The following is a 15,718-nucleotide window of genomic DNA, read 5'->3' as shown; positions in this document are numbered from 1 at the left end:
TCTGCGGTTCATTGTTCATTCAGCAATCTGATGGCAGAGGGGAAGAAGCTGTCCTTGTGCCACTGGATGCTTGTCTTCAGGCTCCTGTTCCTCCTTCCTGATGGTAGCCAAGTCTAGAAGCTATGGTCTGAGTGGTGGGGGTCCTTGAGGGTAGAGGCTGTTTTCTTAAGACACTGGCTCTTGTAGATGTCCTCGATGGAGTGAAGACTGGTGTCCATAATGTCAAGGTCGAGTTAACAACCCTCTGGAGTTTTTTCTTGTCCTAAACATTGGGACCTCCATACCAGAGAGTGATACAACCACCCAGTATGCTCTCTATGATTTCCAAACCTTAAAAAAATCATAAAATAAATAAAGATTACAAGTACTCCCTGACTTGCGACCTATGCGACTTGCATCCATCTGCACATACGACCAAAAAAAAACTTTAAAATAAAGAAAAAATATAAAATTAACACAGTTTATGTTGTATTTGACAAACTATAACAGACACAGGGCATAAAGAGCCAAAATGTGCATACTTACCCTATTACTTAACATCCTAGTGTCTGTAGTCGGGGCACGGCCTTCTTGATTCCTGTGCACATGTGCGAGTCTTTGGTTGGTGCATGCACAAAAGTTAAGGGCACAAATTCAATATTGTTATGGACTCCGGGATGCCGACTAACAATGGAAAAATTTGTCAAGGTTGATCAACAAATTTAGGAAGCTTTAAGTTGTCAGAACTTTTCCTTAATGACTTGATTGTTTTATTGTCATCAACAGAGGATGAGCGAATGTAGGTGCTTGAGTCACTATCTCGGAAGATCTTTCCTGGAACCAACACACCAATGGCATCATGAAGAAAGCCTCTACTTCCTCAGGAGTTTGCGGAGGAGTTAGTGGAGTTGTTCAAGTGAACCGGTACGGACTTGAAGGGCCGACATGGCTTGTTTCCGTGCAGTAAACTGTTATATGGTTATATTTGGTTATGGTTGTTATCGTCAAATCTAGAATGAAAAAAGATTCGATTAAAAAGTTTGCTTTAAGACTTCGGTACTCCATCCGCTTGGGAAAAATTCCAACTTACTTCCATTTCAAGATTTGACCGATCCTTCAGTCCCAATTACGGTCTTAAGTCGGGGAGTACATGTACATAGTTCAATACACACAAGTGCTGGAGAAACTCAGCAGGTGACACAGTGTTCTTTACGCAGCAAAGATAGATAAACCAATGCTTTGGGTCAAGCCATTCATCAAGGTATGAAAAAAGAAGCAGAGAGACAACTAAATAAAATGACGAGGGGAGGGTCAGGGAGAAGAGCACAGGTCCACAGGCAAGAGGTGGGAGGGCAGAAGAGAAAAAAGTTGGTTATGGGGAGGGGATATCTCCCTGAATGGAGATGGAAGAGTGTGGGTAGCTGGAGGAAAGAAGACTGAGAGAGAAATGGGGGTTGAGTGGTGGGGGGGGGGGGGCTCATGGAAACTGGAGAAGTCAATGGTCATGCCATCTGGTTGAAGAATGCCCAGATAGAATATTAGGTGTTGTTCCTCCAATTTGCATGTGGCTTTGACTTTGACTTGGAGGACACGGACAATCATGACCGAGTGGGAGTGGAGCGCGGAATTGAAATGGTTAGCCACTGGGAGGATCCCGCAATCGTAGTGGACAGAGGGAAGGTGCACAATGAATCGATCACCCAATCTGCGTCCAGTCTCTCCACTTTATAGGAGGCCATAATGTGAGCACTGGATGTGGTACATGACCCCTGCAGATTCACGAGTGAAGAGTTGCTTCACTTGCAAGGAATGTTTGTGACCCCAAATAGTGGAGAAGGGGGGAGCATGTGGCCCTAAGTATGGCACTTCCAGAAGTCAAAGATTATGTAGTCTTTCATCAATGGTTTTGCCAAGATTGCTTAATGGAGATGAATCTTTAATTTCTGAATACCCTGCCACAATTCTGCAATATCAGCAATGCTGGATTCCAAAAAATACCTGTGAGCTCAGAGCAATGTGCTGCAGCTCCCACAAGGAGTCCTCATAAGACCTTAAAGCGCGTGGCTTCAACAAGCACAACACTGATGAGAGAACAGAAAAACGAAGGAAAGATATAATAGTTGAGAAGAAATAAATATTAGTTAAAACTGATATTCAGCACACATAGGATGCTGAGGATACTGCACAGGCTGATTTCTGGACCATTGAATGCGATTCCAACCAATGCCCCAACACTTTTTAAACACAGAACCATAATAAATCTTTCTCTGAACCCTTTGAGTTTCAGTGAAGCATGAGAACTGGGACTCTGGAGAGTTTCATAGTAATTAAGGCCACAGAGAGATTCAAGGGAGTGGGGCAAACCATTTTTTTCCATCTCTATGTTGCAATCCATTTTTTGTTTACATGTTTAATTTGTTTACATGGGTTCATTGTGTATAGTTTTTTTTTGTACAACCAATAAGTGGTCATTCTGCCTCGCCCGCAGGAAAAAGAATCTCAGGGTTGTACGTGATGTCATGTGTGTACTCTTAACAATAAATCTAAATTTCTGAAACCATTGGGATTTCCTAATATTCGATTGGTTTTACTCCTAATGATGTATCTTGCTGATTTTTTTTCATAGAATATTCTGTCAAAGTGCTTTGGATTAGTTTCTACATTTGAAGAGTTTTACGTGGAGAAATTATATTGTCGAAGCAGTACGTGATACAGCATGGCCATTTGTCCAGAAGGTGAGTTTCTTCTATTGGGGAATCCATAGATTGAGGGACATCACTATAACATTTGAGGGGGAAAAAAAATCAGGAATTTGTTTTTATCCATCACCAAATTTGTCTTTCTAAAAGCAAGCACTCTCAACCTTGTTTTGGCTATGGCCCCCTTAGGACACTGCTTAAAGTTTATGGGACCCCTTCCCCATGAAGCAGTCAAGTTCAATTGATTTCTTCCGTACTTCTCTCCGAATGACTACATAAAATTTTTTTTATGATTTTAGTCTGTGGCCCCTTGGAGAGCTGTATGTCTCACTTTGGGAATGGCCATTGTAAAGCATGCAGATTCAAGGAGAAAACCTGTCTTGGACGGATTCAAGGGGGTGAGGGGGTAGGAGATGACAACATTCAAATGTTCAAGGAAAACAATGCCACATTAAGTGTGGTCTTACCAGAGACATGACTTCTTGACTCTTGACCTAATTTCCCCGACTAATGAAGCCCAATATCCCAGAGACTTAACTATCCTGTCAACCTGCGCGGCGACCTTGAGAGATGTATGGATTTGAATTCCAATGTCCTTCTGTTCCTCCACACATGTTAAGTATCTGACCATGAGTCTTGTACTCAGCCTTCAGGTTTAATGCATCACCTCGCACATATTGGGATTGAACTCAATCTGCCACATTTCCACTCAACTCGACATCCTGTTTATATCCTTTTGTAACCTTCAACAACCTTCATATCATCTGCAAACCTATTGTCCCATCCTTCTGCTTCTTCAACGAGGTCATTTATAAAAATCACAGAAGAGAAGGGACCCAGAACAGATCCCTGCGGAACTCCACTTATCACTGTGGCCCTAGCTGAGAGAGAGATGGAGATGGAGATGGAGATAGAGAGTGTCCGTGTGCGGGAACGGTAGGGGTGGAGTTGGGAGACAGAAGCAGGAGAGCGATTGGTGTAGACAGACAGGGGAGGTGAGGGATGAAGATGATGGCAACCGGAGAGAGGTGAAACGATATATAGTCAGATGATGGCCAGATGGCAATGGAGGGTGGGGGGGGGCACTGGGATGGGTGAGTGGGTGGTGGGCAGGTGCAGAAAGTAGTGAAGAGAAAAAAAATCAATGGGTAATATGAAGTTCTTGTGGGTCACTATCTCGGAGGATCTTTCCTGGAACCAACATTCTAATGGCATCATGAAGAAAGCACATCAGTGCCTCTACTTCCTCAGGAGTTTTTGGAGGTTTGGCATGACTTCAGAAGCCCTGGCAAATTTCTCCAGATGTATGGTGGAATGTGTGCTGACCGGCTGCATCACAGTCTTGTATAAGGACACCAATGCCCCAAAATGCAAAGCCCTGCAAAAGGTAGTGGACACAGTCCAGGACACCACAGGCAAGAATCCTCTGCACTTTCGAGAATATCCATCAGAGACCAGCAGCAATCATCAAGGATCCACACTGCCCAGCAAATGCTCTGTTCTCACTGTTACCATCAGGAAAGAGGTATAGATGCCTCAATACTCACGCCACCAGGTTCAGGAACAGCTGCTATCCCTCCACCATCAGACTCGTCAATAACAAACTCAATTCCGGGATATGTGTAAGGATTCTTACTTTTGCACTTTATTGATATTGCACAATTTGTTTACATTTCTTATTTGTTTACATGTGTACGTTGAGTCCTTTTTTTTTTGCACTGCCAATAAGTGGTAATTCTGCCTCACCTGAAGGAGAAAGAATCTCAGGGTTGTATGTGATGTAATTTACGTACTCTAACAATGAATCCGAATCTGAGATGGAGTTGAGGAGGATTGGTATTACTCCTCCAACTGTAATGCTGGAGAGTGCCTGGAAGGATGGTAGAATGCGTGGGTCTCGCATGGGACTCAGTGAGAACGTGCAAACTCCACACTGACAGTATCAGAGATCAGGACTGAACCTGGGTTTCTGAAGCTCTGAGGTAGTAATTCCATCTTATAACAAAATGCTTGTCTGTAAGGAGTTTGTACGTTCTCCCCGTGTCTGCGTGGGTTTTCCCCTGGGGGCTCCGGTTTCCTCTCACCGTTTGAAACGTATCGAGGATGTAGGTCATTTGGGTGGAATTGGGCAGTACGGGCTGGTGGGCTGAAATGGCCTGTTACCGTGCTGGATGTCTAAAAGAAAGTGATAAAATGTAAATCTTTTGAGGATGAATTCCAAAATTCTTACTAGTGACATTGAAACTTATCAATTTCAGAGATAAATAGCATGTGAAAAACAGTAAGATTTTTAAACTTTGCATCTGTCTCCAATCTAAGATTGCCCAGTAATTGCATAAATTAGCACCCTAGCAGTGAAGTTTGGCCAGGAACAGATTTCCCAGATGTGCAAACCCCAACAGGTGTCAGACATACACTGGACGTCTGCAGGAGCCCAGTCTAATAATAGTGGCTGTGGATGATCAGAAGGTTTTTCGATGGTGAATGCCATGTTTCTGGGAAGCACACATTACTCTTTTATCAAGAAGGACAAAGAGGGGTTGAGAGGGAAAATACATCAGCCATGATTTGAATGGTGGAGCAGACTTGACAGGCCAAGTGACCTCATTCTGCTCCTTCGTAGGAAGGAATGAATGAAAGTGCAGAACCTGGATGGAATGTGGTTTGGGGAGAATCATGTGACCTCTCCATCTGGAGCCTGTTTGGAATGTGGTTTGGGGAGGGTCATGTGACCTCTCCAGCAATCCTGAGATTGGAAGTGACCTCACGTGGAAATCAAGGGTTAGATCTGCCCACACACACACACACTGCTTCCAACAACAAATCTGGGTTAGGAACATGGAGCTGCTTCCCATTTGTGCCATTCAAATCAGTCAATGTTATGACATTGGACTCCAAATCCAATGGGGATTCCCTGCACAGGTTTTAATCCTGTTTGTGATGACACGTTCCTTTAGGGCGGCACGGTTAGTGTAGCGGTTAGTTCAGGATTGGGGTTCAAATCCCGCACTGTCTGTAAGGAGTTTGTACATTCTCCCCATGTCTGCGTGGCTTTTCCCTGGGGACAACAGTTTTCTCCCACCATTCGAAACATACCAGGGATTCTAGGTTAATTTTTTTTAACAATTTTTTATTTTTCCCACTGTGAACCACATCAACCAAAATATGTACAAACGTTTCTCATTAAATACACAGTGGCGTTTTCTCCCTTTTTCCCCCCTTTCCCTCCCTCCCCTCTTCCCACCCCCCTCCAAAACCCATAAATATTCAACATATACAATACAATAAAACCATAAAACAATATCTTCACACAAAGGAAAATAAACAAGAAAAATGCATCATCTACTTTTACACACTGAATCTAGTCGTTTTGTCTTCTTATCATTTTAGGGGGTGGAGGTCCGAGGCAAACCCTCTCTGTTGTGTTCCATGTATGGTTCCCAAATTTGTTCAAATATTGTGGCTTTATTTTTTAAATTATATATTATTTTTTCCAATGGAATACCTTTATTCATTTCCATGTGCCATTGCTGTATTCTCAGGCTCTCTTCCATTTTCCAAGTTGACATTATACATTATTTTGCTACTGTTAAGGCTATCATAATGAATCTTTTTTGCACTTTATCCAATTTGAGGCCTAATTCTTTACTTCTTATGTTACTTAAAAGAAAGATCTCTGGATTTTTTGGTATGTTATTTTTTTGTGATTTTATTTAATATCTGATTTAGATCTTCCCAAAACATTTTCACTTTCGTACATGCCCAAGTTGCATGTACTGTTGTTCCCATTTCCTTCTTACAGCAAAAACATCTATCTGATAATGTTGGATCCCATTCTTTTAACTTTTGAGGCGTGATATATAGCCTGTGTAACCAATTATACTGTATCGTGCGTAACCTTGTGTTTATTGTATTCTTCATAGTTCAATAAACATAACTTTTCCCATGTTTCATTTTTTATCTTTATGTTTAGATCCTTTTCCCACTTCTGCTTAGGTTTATAGTTTATTTCATTTTCCTTATCTTGCAGCTTAATGTACATGTTGGTTATAAATCTTTTAATTATCACTGTGTCTGTAATCACATATTCAAAGCTGCTTCCTTCAGGTAATCTCTGTCTGTTTCCCAATTTATCCTTTAAATAAGCTTTCAGTTGATGATCTGCAAACATTGTACCGTGAGTTGTTCCATATTTGTACTTCAACTGTTCAAATGTTAATAAATTATTTCCCAAAAAACAGTTTTCTATTCTTTTGATTCCTTTCCTCTCCCATTCTCTAAAGGAAAGGTTATCTATTGTAAAAGGGATTAGTGGACTTTGTGTCAATAATAATTTTGGTATTTGGTAATGTGTTTTTTTCCTTTCTAAGTGGATCTTCTTCCATATATTGAGTAAATGATGCAATACTGGTGAGCTTTTATATTGTACCAGCTTTTCATCCCACTTATAAAGTGTATCTAGTTCTGTCCAGTCTGGTTTTTCCCTTGTCTGCTAAAAATCTGAAAATTCCTTAATTGTGCGGCTCTATAATAATTTTTAAAGTTTGGTAACTGCAAATCACCTTGGTTATTACCTCTCTGTTAATTTATCTAACGCTACCCTCGGTTTCCCCCCTTTCCACAAGAATTTCATTATTATTCTCTTTGGTTCATTAAAGAATTTCTCTGTTAAGGGAATTGGCAACGATTGAAATAAGTATTGTATCCTTGGGAAGGCATCCATTTTAATGCAGTTTACCCTCCCTATCAATGTTAGCGGTAATTCTTTCCAATGTTCTAAGTCTTCCTGCAATTTCTTTATTAGTGGCTGATAATTTAGTTTGTACAAGTGGCTTAAGTTATTATCTAACCTGATCCCTAGGTATCGGATTGCTTGTGGTTGCCATTTAAATGGTGATTCTTTTTAAAATTCTGTATAATCCGCGTTACTCATTGGCATCACGGATTCTAGGTTAATTGAGTGGCACGGTCTCGTGGGCTGAAATGATCTGTACCGTGCTCTTAGTCACAATTTAAATTTTTTATAAATGTAGAATCTATTCATTATGATCCCTATTTTGCATTGAGGCCAAATGAGTACAAATGAGGAACTTGTGAGGTTTCTTTGGCTTGGCTTCGCGGACGAAGGTTTATGGAGGGGGTAAAAGTCCACGTCAGCTGCAGGCTCGTTTGTGGCTGACAAGTCCGATGCGGGACAGGCAGACACGGTCGCAGCGGTTGCAGGGTAAAATTGGTGGGTTGGGTTTTTCCTCCTTTGCCTTTTGTTAGTGAGGTGGGCTCTGCGGTCTTCTTCAAAGGAGGTTGCTGCCCGCCGAACTGTGAGGCGCCAAGATATGAGAGTAAAACATGAAAGTCTGCAGACACCGTGATTGAAGTAAAAACACAGTGCTGGAGAAATGCAGCAGCTCAGAGAGTGTCCTTTATATAGTAAAGATAAGGATACGTAACCAACGTTTCAGGCTTGATCCCTTCATCAAGATATGTAGGCAGGGTTCTGAATAAAATAGTAGGGTGGGGGCGGGAAGGGGGAGGGACACAGCAGGTGATAGGTGGATAAGGGAGGGAGAGCACACCAGCAAACAGGGGGAGGGGGGATAGATCTGTGAATGGAGAGGGAAGAGGGGGGGAGCTGGAGGGAAGGAGACAGAGGGATGGGGGAGAACGGGGAGTGGGCTTTCAGAAACTGGAGAAGTTGATGTTAATGCCATCCAGTTGGAGAGGGCCCAGACGGAAAATAAGGTGTTGCTCCTCCAATTTACAGGTGGCCTTGGTTTGACAGTACACAAGGCCATGGACAGACACGTCAGCGCGAGAGTGGGACGCAGAATTGAAACGGTGGCCACTGGGGAGGATCCTTGTCACTGATACAGACAGAGCGACAGAACTCAGCGAAGTGCTCTCGCCGTCTGTATCCAGTCTCTCCGAAGTGGAGAAGGCCACAACGCTCAGTGTGTGTTAGTTAAACCACTGAAATTGGAATGTTGCCCAGTTGGAGCACTCAGAACCAACTCCAGGGGGCACGTTCCAGACTGACAATCCAGTGCCGTGTTGAGGGAGTTTAGCAAGAGTTGAGAGATGTGTCTTCTTTCCAGTCTGCCCTCTCCCAGTTGGATGAAAAGAATACTGTGTTATAATTTCATTGAGATGTAGAGCCCAGTAACAGGCCGTTCTAATGCATAAGTCTGTGCTGCCCAAGTATCCCAATGAACTTCCATCCGTGTACATTTTGAAGGGTGGAAGGAAATTGGAGCACCCGGAGAAAACCCACGCCGACACGAGGAGAATATGTACACTCCTTATAGACAGTACCCGAACCTGGGTTGCTGGCGCTATAGTAACGATGCGCTAACCGCTATGCAAACTGTACTGCCCTTCTTCCATAATACCCTGTCTAATATCTATCCCTCAATCAAGATACTTCAAAATACAATGTTGTTAGTACTCTGAACAAGGCAACGAGGCAGACAAACTCAGTGAGATGGAAAAAGTGCTGATGCAAGAATATAGCAGGTTAGGCACTTTAACTCAGAGTTCCTCCAGCAGTTTATTGCTTCAATCTCAGGAAGAGCTGTGATTTATTATCTTAACACCAGGAATCTTTAAATCTTGGCCTCGAGAATTGATTTTTTTACCTCCAAATGGTTTGAAAGAGATGACAAATTGTTCTGGCCTCAGACCCCAGGAAACTTGAATCACTTCTCACCTGCGCGAGGTTTCCCTGGGAAAGTAGCAACCGTGTATCAGCGATTTCCCTGCGCGCTTGGTTTCCTGCTGCAATACTCTCCTTCCCAGCCTTTCCGTCAATGACCACAACTTTAGAGAGGCAGCATCGTGCGCTCCACTCTCGGGGACTGACTGCTGGTGCTCTCCTTTCATTCAACGTTGAACTGCTTGGAGACAGACAGCCATTCAAACCGCACTGCCCAATGGCCTGCGTTCACTTTCACCATTTGCAACCGAACCTAATCCTGACTGACACCACATTCAGATTGAAATATCTGCACCTCTAGCCTTATTGTGAGCCTACTTCTGAGAAACTAGGCAGTTCTTATTTCCATGAAAAGAAGCATAAAGTCCTTTTCGAGCTCATTCTCGAGCAAGACTATGTTCTATTCTGGCTGAAGCTTGTCCTCTTAACAACGTAATTTATTGGGCTCTATTCCAATATAGTCCACAAAACAAAATCTTGCCCAGAAAATAAAACAATTCATTGAATTATTCCCAACTGGGCTAAATAAATCAGCAATTCCATTCCCAATTTCAACCTCTGACCTTTCCCCATAATAATTTCAAGCAAATTAAACAAATCAGCTTTCAGTTTCTCCTTTGCAGCTCTTTCTGCCCCCTGCCCTGCCAAATCCCCAAAGGGCTCTCAGCAAACAATTCAGCCAATGGAATTCCATCCAAGGCCCGTGATCAGTAGGCCCCACAGGGTAAGAATGTGTTGCTAAGGGCAACAGTGGTAAGATGCCTGGCAAAGAGAAAACCAACGGGAAGTTTCTAACCACTAAAGCACCTACAGCTGAACTTCAGCTGATCTTTGAACTCAAGGCTTTGAGCATTTTGAGTTTTTGGAATTCTTTTGCTGAACAAAAAGAAACCCCAGAAGGCTTCTTGATTATTCCACCCAAGTAAAAAGATATCACCCATTAACAACAACCTTTTCATGTCTTGGTCACATACCAGGGCCCGCAGATTAGCAATGGTAAACGCTGGATCTTCTGTGTAGTTGAGATTATTACCGAAATTGCAGCTAAATGCTGGTTGAGTACCACACATCCAAGTGATTATTACCAGTAGGAACAGAGATCCTGGAGGAGATTAACAAACTATATTTTATACAGGAATGTAGTGGTCAATCACATTAAAATAAGAATTAGGAGCAGGAGTCGCCCATTCGGCCCATCAAGCCTGCTCCACCATTCAATGTAATCATGGTTGATCTGATGATCGGCTCATCTCCACCGACCTGCCTTTTCCCCATATCCCTAATGTTAGGGAAATAACCCTTCCTAATAGAGAGGGTGGTCTGCTTTTAGAATAAGATGGCAGAGGAAACTGTAGAAATGGGCATAATGTTGACATTCAGAAGTAATTTGGATAGACATATAGATAGGAAGGGCTAAGAAGGATTATGGACCAAATGCAGGTAAATAGGATTACCCCAGAATGCCAACTTGGTCAGCATGGACAAGTTGGACCGAAGGGCCTGTACCTTGCTTTCTGACTTTGTGACTCTGTCCTCTTCCACAGTACAATAAAGCTTTGATAATCTGCAACTAATTGTTCAGAAGTCCTTGAGTTTCCAACTTCAGAGAATCCAAGGGCCTGAGTCAGCAGTATGGTCTAGGACAGAGGTCAGAGTACGGTTAGGGCCTGGGTCCTGACCATGGGTCAGTGGTACGGCCTAGGATAGGGGTCCAGAACACGGTTACGGCCCTGGTCCTTACCATGGGTCAGCTAGATGGCTAGAGACATGGGTCCAGAGTACAGTTAGGGCTTGGGTCCTGTCTATAGGTCAGCAGTATGGCCGGAGTCCAGAACACTAGTTATCAAGAACATGGGCCAGTTTGCTATCAGAGCCATTGTTTGGAATGCTTATTTATATTCCACCCCTTTTAAACTCAACGGGGTTCAGTGGAAATGTGCGGTATTAATGCATAACATGGCGGCATGGTTGGCGAAGTGGTTAGGCAACGCCTTAACAGCGCCAGTGATGAGATCCTGGATTTGAATTCTGTGCCATCTGTAAGGAGTTTGTATGCTCTCCCGGTATCGGCGTGGGTTTTCCCCAGGGGCTCAGGTTTCCTTCCACCGTTCGATACGTACCAGGGGTGTAGGTTAATCGGGTGTAAATTGGGTAGCATGGACTCGTGGATTGAAATGGCCTGTTACTGAAGTGCCAGTTAATGAAGAAATCGAAGGCTGTGTCGTTAACCAGGAATCATGGCTTTTATTAGCAGAAATTAGTGCTACAATAATGAATGATAATGGGTTCATACACAGTTAAACCAAAGGGGAGTGTCTTTGATGGTGGAGATAATACATGTCCAATGTCAGTAAAGCAGACTAAGTGACAGCGAGAGAGTGACAGCTGTAAGGTAAAACATCATGAGATGGGAATGTGTAAGGAGTTACCCTGTACAGGGCTGTAACAAGATGTGAATGCATCCTTGTACTTACAAGATAAGAGAGACATTGATGGATTGAGAGGCAGGAAGCTAGCAGGGAAAGGATAGCAACAGTTTTAGTCATTGGACAAGTAATGATATGATGATGTTCTAAGCATGTATCTAAGGGTATAAAAAATCACCATTTTGCTGATAACGGCAGAATGCATTCTCCGACTAACATGGTTAGTCGCAAGTGTTACAATCCGGTAATAAAGAACAAAGAACCCTGATTTCGACTCAGTCTGGTGTTTGTCTCACTCATTCATGAACAAAGCAGACCTAACACAGCTCAACATAGATTCACCACAATGTCTAAATTTAAAATTTACGTTTAAAAAGTAAAACAGTGCTTTTGTTTGTTAATAACAATAACATCCAGAAAATCTTCCAGTTCAGTATGATCAAAATCCCAAGCATGACAGATTATTGGAGTTTGTACAAGATAAAGACATATTATTTCCCATTTAAACAAGTGTTTAAAGATGGCTATGTATCTGGCACAAGCAGTGATCAGAATGGAGGGTAAGAGTGATGTTTGTAAATGTAGTATATGCGTGGGTTACGTCTGAGGGCTCCAGTTTCCTCCCACTCTTCAAAACGTACCGGGAGTGATAAGTGGTAAGTGGCAGGTGGTGCACGGGCTTGTGGGCCGAAAGGGCCTGTTACCATGCTGTATTTCTAAATTTTCTTTTAATTTAAAATAAAATGATTGAGTATTGCTTTTATTTCATAAGTCAGGCTCATCTATGTTTAAAGATGTTTACAAAGGAGCTCATAGGATTGTATTGCAGTAAACAGTCTAAATGGTCTCTTAAATATTTTCCAATTTAGCTATTATTATAATTCATTCAATTAAGAAAGATGTTCTATGAAATGAAAACTAAATTACGATATTTAAAAGATTCAGATCAATAATACAGCTGTGAATGCAACTATGAGACATAACAAAACTTGCTGAACTGAATGGCTCACAGTAGATTAATGCTCAAGCTAGTAAATAATCCAATCCCTATATTCTCATACATCAGACTTCAGACCTTTAATTGCTGAATCAGGGGGTCAGAGTTCAAGCTCCACTCTCACACCTGAGCGCATCGTATGAGCAGGGAGTGCCAAGGATTGCTACAACATCCGACATCCACCTGTCAAATGCCCTTCATTTATCCAGGGCAACAGGATGATTGATTATGGGGTGAAACACGAAGTCCGCAGATGCTGTGATTAAGTAAAAAACTCAGGCAGTCACACAACATACTTTATATGGTAAAGATAATGAAACACGACTAACATTTCAGGCCTTAGCCCTTCAACGAGGTATGATCAAAATGCAGGCAGGCGCCTGAATAAAATTGGTGGGGGACAGGAGCACAGGCACGAGCTCATAGGTGGATGTGGGAGGGAGGGTGTTGGGGAACTGAAGGAGGACTGGGGAAGTCAGAGGGGAATCTTGCATGGCATACATCTACCTTCATAAAACAGGGACATCTTCAAACAATAACTTCTTTAGAATGATGTTAAGTCAAGTTCATTGTCATCCGGTTGTACAAGTGCAACCCGCCGAAACTGTTCTCTGGTCCTCGATGCAAAATATGCAGACACACAACCAGATATAACACACAGGCAAACAGTACATATGCAGGACAAGTATTCATTGAAATAAATAAATGTTTTGTGAATATGAGAGTGTTGGATGGTTAGTGTGAGAGTTCCTTTGATCATTTAGCATTCTCACTGAAGAAGATGTTCCTCAGCCTGGAGGTGCTGGCCCTAATACTCTCGTATGTCTTCCCCAAAAGGAGCAGCTGAAAGATGTTGTGTGCAGGGGGATAGGAGTCCTCAGTGATTTTGCATGCCCTCTTCAGATGAGGATCTTGGTAGATCACTCCAATGGGAGAGGGACACTCTGCGAACCTCTATTCCATTCTTATAGTCCTGTGGATTCACCTCCAATCCATCTCTCTGCAGCAACTGTACCACACTGGGATGAACTCGGCCAGGACGCTCTCAATAGAGCTCCTGTAGAACGTTGACATCATGGTGGCCATCGCCTTTCCCACTTCAGTCTTCTCAGGAAATGCAGTCACTGTTGCACCTTCCTGACAAGTGATGAGATGTTGAATGTCCACAATAGGTCACTAGTTAAGTGAACTCCAAGGAACTTGGTGCTCTCCTCTCTATCCATAACAGATAGAATTATATTTCCTAGCATTGTAGACAGCATCAGTGTTTAGGTGTGAATGACTGACAGGTTTATCTGACAGATTTATACATTGACAGATACGGTGGCTTTGAATTTTGGTGTGGCTGTGATCTTCAGAACAGGATAAGAAACATTTATATAGTGCCTTTAACAGTAAAATATCTTCGCGGGACCATGAGTAGAGTTTGATCTAAGTAACCAGAGCGTGAGGGATGAGTAGAGCAAGTTGAAGAGGTAGAAAGGTTTAATAAGAGGACTAAACAGCTGAAATCATGGCACATCCAGTGAAGCAATAAAACTATATTACCAAGGCAACAGAATATTTTTTTTATTCATTTAAATTTAAAATGTTTTATTTACATTTAACATTTTTAAATATAGACATACAGCTTGGCAACAGGCCATGCCGCCCAATTACACCCAATTAAACACGACCCCCAGTAAGTTTCACACGGTGGGAGGAAATTGGAGCACCTGGAGAAAACCCACGCAGACACGGGGAGTACGTACAAACTCCTGACAGACAGAGCAGGATTCGAACCTCGGTCATTGGCGCTGTAAGAGCATTGCACTAAACCACTATGCTAACCCGCCCCGCAAATGAAAAGTAAATAATTTATTTTTTATATCTTCTATTTATCGAACTGTAATTCAGAGCAATTTTGCGCTTGTAATTGCTACTGCAAAGCAACAAATTTGTGACAGGTTTATGACAATAAACCCGATTCTGATTCTGATTGTTTCCATGTCAGAGTGAGAAAGAATAAATTCACCTTGTCTGACCATTAAAGATAGTACAACCAGATTTCAGATTAATTGTCAGAGAACAACGGACTCGAAAGGCCGACATGGCCTGTTTCCGCTCTGTAAATGGTTATATGGTTATAACATGCATGACATCACATAGAACCCTGAGATTCTTTTTCCTGTGGGTGAGGCAGAATTACACTTATTGGTAGTTCAAAAAATGTAAACAAATAAAGAAATGTAAGCAAACTGCAATAAAGAGAGAGAAAGTGCGCAAGTACGAGTCCTTAAATGAGTCCCTGATTGAGTTTGACGTTGAGGAGTCTGATGGTGGAGGGGGAGCAGCTGTTCCTGAACCTGGGGGTGCGGGTCTTGAGGAATCAGATGAATAGTGAAGCTTCCATTATCCAAACAATTAGGCATCTCTGGTCCTAAAACCTTCAGCTCTTATCAGGGAAATCTCTGAGAGAGTTCAGTCGTGTAGTGCCAAAACAGGACCAGATCTTTGTTGGCCCCTGGCCACTAGGGGGAGGATTCACTAACGTCAGGCAAAAGTTATGTTCAGGATTGGTTGCATTGACCATGCCTGAATCTGCCAGTGCCGTAAAAACAACATACAATACTGCCCTTAACTTAATAAGCATCTCAAGACACTTCATAAACAGCACTGGACTAAACAGGTTCCAAAATACGGAGTCAAAGAGGTAAATTTTACGGAGCTTCTAAAAGAGAGGAAAGAAACAGAAAGGTTTATAGTTGGGATTCCAGAGCTCTGGCATCTGAAAAAGAGGCCATTAGTGATAACATACATTTTGTTATCAATGATTGGCTAATGTTACAAGAACTGAGTCTGGGCAGAACCTCGAGAACTTGATCAAAAAAATTACAAAATGTCTCTGTGTCAGTACCAATTCCTCATT

At 42.4% G+C, this 15,718-nt stretch overlaps 1 long non-coding RNA gene across 6 annotated transcripts in view; it reads left to right on the top strand.

Annotated features, from left to right (window-relative positions):
• LOC138745475 (uncharacterized) overlaps positions 1-15,718 on the top strand; it is a 69,575-nt gene that overhangs the window by 15,046 nt on the left and 38,811 nt on the right. For 4 of the 6 annotated variants that reach the window (XR_011346294.1, XR_011346297.1, XR_011346299.1 and 1 more), the window contains 3 exons: positions 766-903; positions 2,606-2,714; positions 2,978-3,736. This is a non-coding gene — a long non-coding RNA (uncharacterized lncRNA). Of the gene's footprint in view, positions 1-765; positions 904-2,605; positions 2,715-2,977; positions 3,737-15,718 lie in introns of those variants that run through there. The other 2 variants (XR_011346296.1, XR_011346295.1) reach the window with 2 other exon arrangements.

This window comes from Narcine bancroftii, chromosome 11 (genome assembly GCF_036971445.1).
Source record: "Narcine bancroftii isolate sNarBan1 chromosome 11, sNarBan1.hap1, whole genome shotgun sequence".
Classification (NCBI taxonomy): domain Eukaryota; kingdom Metazoa; phylum Chordata; class Chondrichthyes; order Torpediniformes; family Narcinidae; genus Narcine; species Narcine bancroftii.
The sequence above is the reverse complement of the archived record's forward strand: the minus strand, read 5'-3'. Positions and strand labels throughout refer to the sequence as shown.